General features: G+C 40.7%; 1 pseudogene; it reads right to left on the reverse strand.

Moving 5' to 3' along the window:
* Nucleotides 1-6,193: 6,193 nt before the first annotated feature.
* On the reverse strand, nucleotides 6,194-7,210 carry LOC119506448 (annotated as a pseudogene).
* Between the last annotated feature and the right edge of the window lie 7,535 nt (nucleotides 7,211-14,745).

Consider the following 14,745-nt stretch of genomic DNA (forward strand, 5'->3'; position numbering starts at 1 on the left):
GTACGATTTCAGTCTCTTTCGGTTACATTTTAGTGTCTTGATTCACATAATAATTTATTTAGATTATAAGGAAAAGAGATCCCCTCAAGTTGCCTCAAGTGAAAGAATGGTATGTTGAGCATATGTGTGAATTTGTTGAGAACTAGAAAGCTTGGACACCAAGGCTGCCCTGAAAGCAATATCTTTCTTGGAGACTGTGCTTCTCTCTGTCCATCTGCTCCTTTCTCTATGGGCTTATTTTGGTTATCTATTGCTGCATAGAAAAGCACTCCAAAACTCAGTGGCTCGATATAACAATTTATCATTATCGCTCATGGTTCAGTGGACTGATTAGGCTCTATGGTTCTCATCTGGATTGTCTCTTGTAGTTGCAGTCAAATGGCAGCTGGGGCTAGTGTGATCCAAAGCCTCAGTTGAGCTGGATTTCCAAAATGACTCACTCATGTGGCTGCCAGTTGATGCGGACTGCTGGCTGGGAGTTCAGATCATGGAGGTAACTGCGTGCCTTCTCCATGTGGCTTGGGATTCTCACAGCATGGCAGCTGGGTTCTAGGAGAGAGCATTCCAAGAGGCGGCATTCCAAGAGACCCAGGTGGAAGCTTCAAGGCTTCTTATGACTTATTCTTGGAAAGCACACTGTGTTAGTTCTACTGTATTCAACTGGTTGCCAGGACAGACCAGAGTCAGGAGAGAGGACTACAAAAGGACATGAATCCCAGGGGGGAGTGGTTGATTGGCAGGGCCATCTTTGAAGACCAGACACCACAAGACCATCTCATTGCTTCTGCTCCCTCCATTCTGACTGCTGCCCCAAGCCTCTCCATGCTTTTATCCATGATACCCTCTCAGCTCCTGTCCCACTTTTATGGGCTTAATCACAGTTCATGAATTCCCCATTCTTGTTGGAGGATTCTGCTTGCTTCGTTGGTTCACTGGACGGACAATGGGTTGTTTGCTCAACCCCTGTCCTGTCAGTTATGACCAGATTTTGGAGATGCCAAATGGCACTAAGCATAGTAGTCCAGGTTTGCTCTCTCATTATGGTTGTAGGTGGGACAGTTCCTTCTATAAAGACATGCCAGGGATAAGCTATTTTGGCCTTGCCCTTGCCCATGAACTTTAATAATGATCTAGTGCAACTATGAGGGGTCAAGAATCAGGAAATGCCAGTTCCAGCCCCTCTCTCTTATTCCATTGTCTAGTCTGAAGCTCTTAAATTCCACTACATAATGTTATTAAGACAGTCTATGAATCCTGGCATTTAAGCTTGGATTTTTTTGTCCATGACTCAGAGAATATACTTAAGTATCTTAGAGCTTGAAAAGAGCCTGCAGTCATGAATTCTGGGACCCTCATTTTAAAGAAAACGAAATGGAGCCTTTAAAATTCTATTGATTAAAAATTCCGTGACTATATAAAGGCAGAGCCAGACTAGAACTTATTTCCCCCAATAGCAAGTCCAGAACTCTCCATTGCACTGTGCTGCTTCCCTGGGATGATCAGGGTATAATTCAAGGGACAGCGAAAGTGGACACACAGAACACCAAAGATAACAGGTAGGCCAGGTGACACCACCAAGTGCCTCTCACACAGAAGACACTGATCACTTTCTCATATCTCAACAACCAAGTTTCTAGTCCTTAGATGACTGCAGGCCCCAATATGTACAGTTGACCCTCACTCTTAGTTTATATGCAGGTTTTGCTCAGCCCAACTCCTTTCCTATTCCAGTGTTCAGCTTTGGTTCAGAATCTTCCATTTCCCTTTGCTTCTCAAAAGGAAAGAGGTCAGCACACTGGCACATCTCTTTAAAGGCATTTCACATGCTTCTGTAGGCTCTCTGGTGAGCTTGATAGTATTGTGAGCTCAACGGTGACTTCAGGCTGCATAAACGCGTAAAGTGTTTACTTAACACAAAACTTTTCATCCTCATTTTCCAGTCTGGACTGGAAAATTATGCAAAATGCTTTAAATTTATCCTGGGAACCATAAATGGATTCTGAAAGTGGAAGTGATTAAGGAATACTTCTACATTTGGAATGCAGAAGAGTGCTGGAGAACCCCCTTCCTTGAAGATTTTTCAGATAAAAGCAACACACCAGTGGGTTAGGGATAAGTTGGATGGCAGGAGGGATGTGTTAGGTTTTTTCCAGCTACAGCTTTTTGGAAATGGTGCTTTTCTTAAATATAGTAAACAAGAGAAAGAAACTATATTTCCTTATTTGAGATTTTTTAAGTTCCTGAGGCAGAGCTGTGGCATAAGTGTCTGCGGGTAGCTGAGCTTGTGCCTCGACTTACCAGGCCTGGGCCAGGGGACTTGATATCACCCCCTGGGGAGGGTAGTAGGTACGGGCGTGAGTGCCCTCTGCAGCCCCCCCGAGCCTGAGGAGCGAGGTCAAGGCAGCTCCCTTTTCCTCACCCAAAAATGCCACTGGCAGGGGAGGCTTGCCGGAGGAAACCGCCTTTCTCCCAACTGCCCTTTCCCCACTTCCTTATCTTACCCACATACTCCCTTGTGCCAAGGCCACTCCTGCCACCGCCAGCGCGCATGCACCGTGGCCAGAACAACCCCCGCCCGCTGCAACGGCTCCTGCGTCCTCTCAGAACCAATCCTAGCCCCTCTCCCTTCAGTATTGCCATTTTAGGCTACTTCACCTCCTTTCCAGCCCTGCCCCTCTTACCAGCCTATATAACCTGTAATCACCCCTGAATAAATCTCTTTGGCGCATACTCCTACTGGATGAAGAGTGTTTTTTGTCCTTATCGCCGCCCTCCACACCTTGCATGCCTCTCGCCGAGGACCTTGGCCACGTCCTCCGCCTCGCCCTCGCCTCCGGGAAAGAGCCCCCGCCGCCGGTACCCTTTAAGCAGCCCCGAGAGCTGAGGGCTCGGCTACCGGCCGCCACTCCCCCTAGAAGCAGTAACCCCGACCGCAAGTGTCAATCAGCTTCAGGATCTACGTAGACAAAATGGTGAATTCAGCCTATCTTGTTTTCCCTATTGCATCCTTGTTTTCAGCACCTTTTCACTCCCACCATGGAAATCCTTTTCTCCTTCTTCAAGGGGAATTCCATTTCTTTCCTCTGCCTTCCCATTATCAAAACCTGCTTTCACTATAGGATCCACTATATGTCACAAATAATCTAATGTATATTAGATTATCAACTAATATATTAATTAAGAGAGAGACTTCTCTAGTATTTCTGAAATTATGACAGGTAGGAGGGCTCCTTTTCCACTCAATGTATTAATTGACTCTGGTTTTCTTTTCCTAAAATAGTGTCATGGAAATAACACAATCTTTGGGGTCAGAGAGACTCATATTGTATTTTTTCCCTCAACCACTTACTAGCTGAGTGATCTTGAGCAGTTATAAAATCTTTAAGCCTCAGTTTCCTCCTTTTCCAAACAATACCTATTAGGGTAAACCTTGTGAAATTATTTTAGTTTGTCAACTGAATGAATACTGAATGAATATTTTCCAGTGTTGTCACGAGTTTTAAATGAGATAATGTGTGCAAAGGGTGCAGTACACAGCCTGTCAAATATTAGATGTTCACCCTATTCCCCTTGCTTTTTCAATCTATCCTGACAATGATATTACTCTCTCTTTCTAAATATGAAAACAGGTCTCTACCTATTTTCCATGTAAAGTCCCTTCATCTCTCATTTCTGTTTGTGGCTCACATGTTGAAACATTGCTCATGTAAATATCATAGAACACCCGAGCTGGTGGGATTTCCTTAAATCCAGGGTTTTCTTATAGTAACTGATAATGACCTCTTCCCCTTCCTCCCCTCCTCCCATTTTAAATATTTTCCTCCAAAATATACTCTGCCCAAGAAACTGGCTATTTACACTGCGTATGCTCCAGAAATCACTTGTAATGAACCATACAAATCTATTTGTCCTGCTGCTACTATAATTGCTTATATCTTATTATAACTTAATATGTAACCGATTTTTCTGATGAGGCTAGAAGCAACTGAGCATTCACTGAAAATGAAGATGCTGAAGGTTGTTGAGAAGCCAGTGAACCCACTAATTGGATAAAGGGGGTATCATGTGGAAATTTCATTAAACTGGCATTTGCTCTAGCTGCTAAAAATATTAATCAGAAAATGTTATATAAAAAAGGCTGGGATAACATTAAAAATGCCATTGGTGCCATTCTTCCTGGCACTGATGAAAAGTGATTCTTTTTCTTCCATGAGGCACTGGTCCTCTGTCCATTGAGCTCGGCAGACAGCTTGCTTGGGCAGTGATCACAGAGAAAGGCGCTTGGAAAGCTGTGAGTAGGGAGGAGGAGTGTGAGATTCTTGATTTGGGGACCAGATGCATCTCTTGGCAGCCCTTGATACAAACATAAAGATAAAATATGTGTCTGGAAAAAAAAAGAAAGAAGAAAAAAGCCAAATTTTCCCTCTTCTTCTAAAGAAACACTCCTCCCAACATGGGAAGATCTGAACATCTGCATCTATTCAAGCAATAATGCTTAAACAATTGTCAAATTTGAGGGGGGTGGATGAGCATTTTGAACCAGGCATTTAAATACATTCCATAACCCAGGAGCCATTGGGAAGACATCACCCTTCCAAAGCTTGAAAACAAGAGTGGAGGAGGGCAAATACAGATGGGAATTCTTGTGTTTGGTTAAGGCAATACTCTGATGGTTTGTTTAAGTGCTCTGAGTAGTCTGGACAGGCGTTGCCCTAGAGACCATTGCCCCGTCTTCCACTGGGGACAGCTGGGCCCTGCAAGAAACTCAGAGTTAATGGACTTAGCTACAGAGCCTGGAAGGCAGAGGAAGAGAATTCTGCACTCAGAAGGCCAGAGGCCTGAGAGTTTTCTCAGCCTGAAGCATTTGGACTTAGGCTTCCAGAGGAACCTTCTTGGTCAATAGGATTTTTCAGTTCAAGTGTTTTGCATGCCAAGAAAACCTATTACATGAAAAATTAGAATTCACAGATGCACAATGTTCTTGCTGCTTTGTCCTGGTTGTCTGTTAATATTTTTATCAACTGGGCAAACTCTAGTGAACAATGGTGATCTGGGACAAAATTTGTGGCAATCCCTTTATATAAATTTATGACTGTTTCTTGTGGGTGACCAGAGCCCTGAGAACCACTGCCTTTACGTGGGCAACTGCTGAATGGAGCATATTCTTACCTGCAACCTCTACTGTCCATGCCCTTGAACCTGACCTTATAGTGAGAAGGCAGAGCAAGCAACTGGAAACATAGGAGCTGTTTTTCCTTGTCTTCTCTCAGTTCATCCAGGATATTCTCTATTGAAAGAAACAGTAGTATTAGATATATTGCTTCCATTTGTGTTCATATGCATATGTCAGCCTGGGTTTTAAACAAGGCCCATCACAAAAATCTAATTTGAATGTTTGAACTCTACTTTGTATCTTTCCAGTGAATGTGGATTCCTAAGTTGACCAAACTCGTGGCAAAAAAAAAAAAAATTACTTGCAAAGTAATACCACAAATTAAAATGTTTCTTGTAATTTTTTAACATTTTAAAGGTTTTCAAAGCTCTATTTAAAAATTGATTCACTATTACCAACTGTTGTTTCTTACTTCATTAAGTTTATAGCCTTTTTGGCATTAAAATTCCCCTTCTATTATGAAATGATGATGACTGCAAATGGAATTTATTTTTTTAAAATTTAAATGCCCTAACTTCGCAAAATGAGAAGTTGATAATCCTCTGTCATTTCCTAAAATATTTGGGGGTATTTTTTTTTTTTCCTCTTTCTCCAGTAATTTATTCAGTTTGATGATATTTTTATATTACAGGAAATACTTTTTTTTTTTTTTAACCATCAGTGGCATTTTATTTTGGAAGTTTCTATGTATTATGTATGTATTAATGTATTGTTCCTCTTATCCCTATCCCTCCTCAAAAACAAAGCAAAACAAAACAACAGGAAGATTAAAAAAATAATAAAATAAAAATCTCATCTGGTTTCTCTAAAGTCTTAGATGAAAAAAAAAAAAATCTAAGTGGTGCCTTTCTCCTTTATGAGAATGCTGCTTTTTAAGGAGAATTCAGTCTCACCTTGTGCTTTTACTACAGATTTCCACTACTTCTGGGGAAAAAATGGTCATAGCTTCTGCTGTCTCTTTATAAATTCATTTCTTGATTATTACGCATTATTATTCCCCACTTGACACCTTCTTAGAAACTTGATTGTTGGATGCATTTTTCATTTGGCAAAAATTCAGTGTGGCTTTGCGTGGGATGTCTAAGTGTCAGAAACAGCAGTGTTGATGCTCTGGTTTTGAGAAGGAAAACAGAGAGAGATGCAAACTTTCCTTGGAAGAACAAATGTAGGAGACTGAAATAGGGTGTGCACAGAGTTAAGCAGGCTGGCAGACACTACTTGGTCTTGAATTCTGTGGCTGTCAGCTACCAAAGACTGCAACAGGCAGGCCAGAATATAAATCTCCCCCAGGAAGAGTTTGGTTGGACACCACGGATAGACAGATCTTGCTTCATTTTTTTCCAAGTGGATCAGAGTAGACACTCACAAGAAGGAGCAGTATGGATCATTTGCAGTTAGCAGTAACTTGTGCATGACCTTGTATGGGCATTTCTACAAATGCTCTGTCAATGCAGGCAATGTCGTTCCAGATCATCTTTAAGCTGGTTCACGGGGCCATCTCAGAGGACCCAAAGATCTGGCCAAGAGGACAGCAAGTCTATCCAGAAGGGTAGGCCTTGATGATCTTCACATCACCCACAGGGCGGTCCTGAGAGTTTGTTTCTACCGTTCGCACTCGATTCACCATTCCTATGCCTTGGCACACCCGGCCAAAAATGGTGTGTTTGCCGTCAAGCCACTGGGTGGGAGCCAGGGTCACAAAGAACTGGCTGCCATTGGTGTCTGGCCCTGCATTAGCCATTGCAAGAATTCCAGCCCCCATGAATTTCAAGTCTGGATGAAGCTCATCTTCAAACTGCTTGCTGTAGATGGATGCACCACCTCGACCTGTCCCTGTTGGGTCGCCTCCCTGGATCATGAAGTCTTTGATGATTCTGTGGAATTTTGTGCCATTGTAGTAACCTCAACGAGCTAACTCAGCAAAATTCTTACAGGTCTTTGGAGCATGCTTCCAGTACAGCTCCAGCACAATGATCCCATGCTGGTCTCCAGGTAGATGTTGGGCGGCTGCCAGGAATCGGGGGGAATTGCAGCCATAGCGGAGCGAGCGGAATCCTTCCCTAGCCTACAGGAAATACTTTTAAGAGTAAATGTGCTTTAAGAATCTAATGTTCATTGTTTTCAGTCTTAACAAAATAGTAGAGAATTTATTTTTTAATGCTATTAAATAGTAGAGTTACAATTTTACAGTTTTAGATAGAGATTTTATTCATTTAATCACAATAATAGAAGTAGCAAAATTCTATTCAAGAAAATTGATAAAGTAAAATCATCCATAATCCTGTCACCTTATTTCAATCATTATTGTCATTTTAATTTATTTCTTTCCAATCTGGTTTACTATGTTATTTGCTTGACTTTAATCAGCGTGCAATCCCATACTATATTTTTGCTTTTTCACTTAACACAAATTGATTTTGTATTTTTATATATTCTTCATAACCAACATTTAAAATGCAGGAAGACTATATTTTTGTTTATGTGGCATAATTTAATCGCCCTCCATGATTGGACGTTTAGATTATTTTCTTTTTTTCATTATAGTCAAATATTTTTATACATGTAGCTTTTCTGCATTTTGAGTTGTTGTGTGTATTATCTCCTTATGATTATTTCCCAGAAGTGAATAAAAGGGCATGAACATTTTTATGCTTTTGAATTCATATTGCCAAATAATTTCCAAAAGGGTAGTAGCAATTTGCACTAGCAATCTATCATTGTTTTACCATACTTTCTGTAAATATTGGGTACTGTCTCTCTCTTCATTGTATATGCATTATGTATGTGTACCTTATGTGCATTATATGCATGTGGTATATGTATGTGTATGTATACTCAATTGCTAGGTTAAAAGTGGCAATTTTAAGTTTTATTTTACATTTATTTTATTACTAGAGAGTATTATAATTATAATTTCTCCATATGTTTTCTCTTACAGTATGTGAGTTATCTGTTTATATCCTTTGGTTATATATCAACTTAATGCTTAGCAATTTAAGAAGTCACACTTACCATAGCAATATTAACACTTTGTTTTTCTTATTTATTGCAAATTTTTTTAAGTCTTTTTGCCTTGTTTTGTAATCAAAAAGTTATTTTAAAAATAGGGTATAAATGGTGGAGAACTAGACACATAAAGCTTTTCAGCATAGGATTTCTTTTGAAACTGAATTTGCTCTTTGAAGTCCCAAATGATATTGTTATTCCTCACCACATGTACATTTGGCAGCCAAGAATACTTTAGGTAATAGAAATACCTGATAGTTTTCTAATTTTACAGGAAAAGAGGAGCTAAAGTTGTATCCAAGAGAGCGGATGATTTCAAAGAAAAATTTCAACATAAACTCAGAAGAGTTTTAGATCCGTAAGTTAGTGTTTAATTTCAAATAGATAGTGCCTTTGCATTTAATTTAAAAAAGTACTCTTGTTATGTTGGGTAGTGTTCTATAACATTCCACCTAGTAAATAAAAAAATCATTCTTTCATTGTGAACAAATGGAACTTGATTAGCCCCTATAGAGCTTAGGGTTCCTGGAAAGTGCTGATTCCTCCAAGTTGGAGAAAACATTTAGGAAAAAAAAAAGATAAGAGGAATCTTTTGCAAAGCTTTGTTTCTGGGATATCAGAAATTTAACTTACCGTGTTTATATCTCTTTGTCTCTTTACACTAACATGTGCATGTGTATCTATCTATCCTCTAGCATCTCTCTCTCTCTCTCTCTCTCTCTTGATCTGTCTAGTCATCCTTCAGTAATTCTACTTTGAATATGTTCTGTCTTTTTTCCCCCTCTTCAAACCTTGGCTACTGAAAGCCAGAGAAAGCATTCAGTTTTTGTGTGTGTGTGTGTGTGTGTGTTTTTTTTGATTGTTGCAACTCGTTGCCTTCTGGATTCAATTTTTTTTTTTCATTTTTATTGAGATTGTTCAGATACTATACAATTATCCAAAGATCCACAATCACTTGCCCCTGGGTACCCTCATACAGCTGTGCATCCATCACACTTAATTTTTGTTCAATTTTTAGAAACTTTTCATTACTCCAGACAAGAAATAAAGTGAAAGATGAAAAAAGAGAAAAAGAAAAGGAAACTCTAATCCTCCCCTATCCCTAACCAACCCCCCTCAATTGTTGACTCGTAGTATTGGTATAGTACATTTGTTACTGTTTATGAAAAAATGTTGAAATACTACTAACTGTAGTATATAGTTTGTAATAGGTATATAGTTCTTCCCTATATGCCCCTCTATTATTAGCTTCTAATTGTATTGTCATACATTTGTTCTGGTTCATGGAAGCGATTTCTAGTATTTGTACAGTTGATCATGGACATTGCCCACCATAGGATTCAGTTTTATACATTCCCATCTTTTGACCTCCAGCTTTCCTTCTGGTGACATATATGACTCTGAGCTTCCCCTTTCCACCTCATTCACACACCATTTGGTGCTGTTAGTTATTCTCACATCTTGCTACCAACACCCCTGTTCATTTCCAAACATTTAAGTTCATCCTAATTGAACATTCTGCTCATACTAAGCAACCACTCCCCATTCTTAAGCCTCGTCCTATATCTTGGTACCTTATATTTCATGCCTATGAGTTTGCATATTATAATTAGTTCCTATCAGTGAGACCCTGCAATAATTGTCCTTATGTGTCTGGCTTATTTCACTCAGTATATTGCCCTCGAGGTTTTGTCATCAGCCCTTTTTTTTTTTTTAATATGGTTTTGTTCACTCACCATACATTCCATCCCAAGTAAATAATCGATGGTTCTCTGCATGGTCATACATTTATGTGTTTACCACCTTCACCACTATCTATATAAGGGCATCTACATTTCTCCCACAAGGCAGGAGGGAGAGTCAAGGTAGAGAGGCAAAAGAAAGAGGAAAAAAAAAAATGATAGCTAGGAAGCAGCAAAAGGAAAAATAACCTTAAATCAAAGTAGAATAAAGAATCAGACAATACCACCAATGTCAAGTGTCTAACATGCCTCCCCTATCCCCCCCTCTTATCTGCATTTACCTTGGTGTATCACCTTTGTTACATTAAAGGAAGCATAATACAATGATTCTATTAGTTACAGTCTCTACTTTATGCTGATTGCATCCCTCCCCCAATGCCTCCCCAGTTTTAACACCTTGCAAGGTTGACATTTGCTTGTTCTCCCTCGTAAAAGAACATATTTGTACATTTTATCACAATTGTTGAATGCTCTAGATTTCACCAAGTTACACAGTCCCAGTCTTTATCTTTCCTCCTTTCTTGTGGTGTCTCACATGCTCCCCACCTTCCTCTCTCAACCGTATTCATAGTTACCTTTGTTCAGTGTACTTACATTGCTGTGCTACCATCTCCCAAAATTGTGTTCCAAACCACGCGCTCCTGTCTTCTATCACCCTGTAGTGCTCCCTTTAGTATTTCCTGTAGGGCAGGTGTCTTGTTCACAAAGTCTCTCATTGTCTGTTTGTCAGAAAATATTTTGAGCTCTCCCTCATATTTGAAGGACAGCTTTGCTGGATATAGGATTCTTGGTTGGCGGTTTTTCTCTTTCAGTATCTTAAATATATCACACCACTTCCTTCTTGCCTCCATGGTTTCTGCTGAGAGATCCGCACATAGTCTTATTAAGCTTCCTTTGTATGTAATGGATTGCTTTTCTCTTGCTGCTTTCAGGATTCTCTCTTTGTCTTTAACATTTGATATTCTGATTATTAAGTGTCTTGGCGTAGGCCTATTCATATCTCTTCTGTTTGGAGTACGCTGCGCTTCTTGGATCTGTAATTTTATGTCTTTCATAAGAGATGGGAAATTTTCATTAATTATTTCCTCTATTATTGCTTCTGCCCCCTTTCCCTTCTCTTCTCCTTCTGGGACACCAATGATACGTACATTATTGTACTTTGTTTCATCCTTGAGTTCCCGGAGACATTGCTCATATTTTTTCATTCTTTTCTCCATCTGCTCCTTTGCGTGTAGGCTTTCAGGTGTTTTGTTCTCCAGTTCCTGAGTGTTTTCTTCTGCCTCTTGAGATCTGCTGTTGTATGTTTCCATTGTGTCTTTCATCTCTTGTGTTGTGCCTTTCATTTCCATAGATTCTACTAGTTGTTTTTTTGAACTTTTGATTTCTGCCATATATATGCCCAGTGTTTCCTTTACAGTCTCTATCTCTTTTGCAATATCTTCTCTAAACTTTTTGATTTGATTTAGCATTAGTTGTTTAAATTCCTGTATCTCGTTGAAGTGTACATTTGTTCCTTCGACTGGGCCATAACTTTGTTTTTCTTCGTGTAGGTTATAATTTTCTGTTGTCTAGGCATGGTTTCCTTGGTTATCCAAATCAGGTTTACCCAGACCAGAACAGGCTCAGGTCCCAGAGGGAAGAAATATTCAGTATCTGGTTTCCCTGCGGGTGTGTCTTAGAAAATTGCTCCACCCTTTGATGCCTCAGGTCACTGTGCTTTTTTGCCCAGCAGGTGATGCCTGTTAGCCTATAATTCTTAACTGGTGTGAGGAGGTATGGCCATGTTCCCCCAGGCTCTGGGGTCTGGTTCTGAAAGGAAAGGGCCCCACCCCTTTCCTCCTAGAGAAGACAGAGCCCTCAGGTGGAGGTCATTAGCATTTCAATGGTCTCCTTCTCTGCTTGTGCTGTCTCCACCCTTCCCAGAGTCACAGCCCTGGAAACTGCAAATGACTGGGGCTTTCTCCACTGAGCCGAAAAAGAAACAGATAGTCCCCTTCAGACCCAGTCCAAGGTGACCCTCCGGCTCTCCAAGGTCAGTCATCACCCAAAGCCTCTGTCTGTTTTTTGGGGATGCGTACCTGTAGTGAGCAGTTCACACTTGCTACTTAAAACCCCAGTTGGAGCTCAGCTGAGCTATATTTGCTTGCTGGGAGAGAGCTTCTCTCTGGCACCACAAGGCTTTGCAGCTCAGGCTATGGGGGAGGGGGTCTCACAACTTGGATCCGCAGGTTTTACTTACAGATTTTATGTTGTGTTCTTGGCCATTCCTCCCAATTCAGGTTCGTGTATGATGAGTGGATGGTCTCGTTTGTCCCCCCGCAGTTATTCTGGATTATTTACTAGTTGTTTCTGGTTTTTTGTAGTTGTTCCAGAGGGACTACTTAGCTTCCACTCCTCTCTATGCCATCATCTTGCCCCGCCTCCTGGGGGTATTTTTTGATGCAATAAAATCCAAAAGTGTGGGAAACAATGTTACAGGAGAGTCTTATTTTTATCCATTATGTCTAGAGAGTTTTCTTTATGAAAATAATTCCTCTTAAATAGAGACATCACTAGTTCCATAAGATTTGGGTTTTTGTTGTTGTCCATAATGCTAACTATTCATATAGGGGTGGGACATAGTGGGAATTTGGATATAAACTTGAATCTGAACACAGTGTATCAGAAATTAAGGATCTTTAAAATTGCCTTGTCAATTTGTATGGAAAATAAATTCTGGTATATAATATTTCACACCTTCGCAGTTTTCAGGGGCCCATTTCCTACATCAAACACACTGTGTCGTTTTCAAATTGTGATGTTGATGCCTACTTGCAAGGTCACAATTCAATATTTTGTTTGCAAGAAGACAAAACACCACAAGCCTCCATCTCATTGGTTGGAACCAAGGAGCATCTCTCCCTATTGGTCATGAGATTGGAGGACCCAGGCTGGCATTGCTCGTGAGTGGTCCAATGGGTAATCAGGTCACAGTTAGGATAATGGAGTGAACAATTAGTCTAAAATGTGCATTTCTAGATTTTCAGTGAGAAAAACTTGCTCATATCTACATATCTCAGTAGGAATAGTGTGTCATAATGTGAAGGAGGGGAGACAGGCATTAGACCTGATGGCCAGATAAGATTGACTCTGGATATTGTCATTTAAGCTTATCAACGCTCTTCCGGGCTTTCGAGAGAGGCTGATTAATTATTGACAGGTAGTATATGAGGAAATGCTGACTGGATTGTGGTTGCTTAGTGACAGGAGCTAGAGCTGAGGAATGGCTTTATAAGTCAGTCCACTGTTACTAGCAAGGACCTGCGGAAAGGAAATGGATTCCCATTGCCAGGTGGACAACCAGGAGGAATTCCTATCAGGACTTTAAGGAAAGTTTTCAAAGGAAATTGTGATGTCATGTTACCAGAGATCTTTCAGGTTCAGATGAAGTGATATGTGTCTGAGATGGATTGACCAGCTCTCTCCCAACAGGGCAGGGAAGAATCTCTGAGCTATATCCTCTTGTAATAGCTTGACTGTAAGTTTCTCTCTCTTTCTTCTTCAAGAGTCTCTACTATTTGTTGCTGTGAGTGCAGGAAATGAGAACTTAGCTGTCTCTGCCATGACCCCCTCTCTCTTAAGCTGTGTTCACGGAGTAGGTGCACTTACATATATGCCCTCTGTGGTGGTTTGAATATATTACGTCCTGCACAAAAACATGTTCTTTAATGGAATCTTGTGGGGGTAAACTTAATAGACTTTTGATTAGGGTGGAACCTTTTGATTGAATGTTTCCATGGAGATGTGACCCACTCAACTGTGGGTGAGAACTCTGATTAATTTATTTCCATGGAGGTGTAGGGTAGGGCTTGATTAGTTCACTGGAGTATTTAAGAGAGCTCAGGAGCCAACAAAGGTGCTGACAATGATGCTGATGCTTGGAGATGTTTGGAGATGCAGACAGAAGAATGTTTGGAGATGCTAAGCTAAGAGATGAAGCCCAGAGTTTGCCCCAGAGATGCTAAGAGAGGACCCCCCCCAGATGCTTGGAGAGGAATGCCCTGGGAGAAAGAAGCAAGGATACACAGGAGCTGAAATAGACAGGACCTAAGACAAAAGCCCAGAAATATTTTGGAGAAAACCATTTTGAAACACAGCCTGGGAGCAAAGGATCAGCAGACGCCAGCCATGTGCCTTCCCAACTGACAGAGGAGTTCTGGATGCCATTGGCTGTTCTTCAGTGAAGGTATCCTCTTGTTCATGCCTTAGTTTGGACACTTTTATGGCCTTCGAACAGTAAATTTGTAGCCAAATCAGTCCCCTTTATGAAAGCCAAACCATTTCTGGTATTTTATCTAATGGCAGCTCTAGCAAACTGGAACACCCTCCCTTACTTTACACAACCCAGGAGGTCAGTTTTAATTTTAGTGAATGATCATTTTTGGATTAGGTCATTCTCAAATGGAATGGACTTATTTGGTGCATCCTCAACTGAGGAAGGGACTTTGTACAGGAAAGGAGACTTTCACTTCTCTTCCTATAGTTCTGCCTAAGCCCATAGGGAAGAAAAGCCAATCCCCCCACCATCCCATCCCCCTATCCTCCCCAAGGATATGTGCTAACTCGATTTGTCAGAGCACAGAACATTCACTCGGCCACCTTATGCTAGTGGGCAAATTACCTGCATGAGGCCCCAGGTTTGGTCTTCCTGCACTTGCTTCTTCTTTATGCTACTCGCAGAGGGCTTTGCTCTATACAGGCAGGATGGCCATCCTTTACCACAGAGATTGTGGGGTAAATGAACTTGGGGTCTGCTCTGAAGGCTTAACTGCCTCTATTAAATGG

Source organism: Choloepus didactylus, chromosome 11, assembly GCF_015220235.1.
Source record: "Choloepus didactylus isolate mChoDid1 chromosome 11, mChoDid1.pri, whole genome shotgun sequence".
NCBI classification, from domain to species: Eukaryota; Metazoa; Chordata; class Mammalia; order Pilosa; family Megalonychidae; genus Choloepus; species Choloepus didactylus.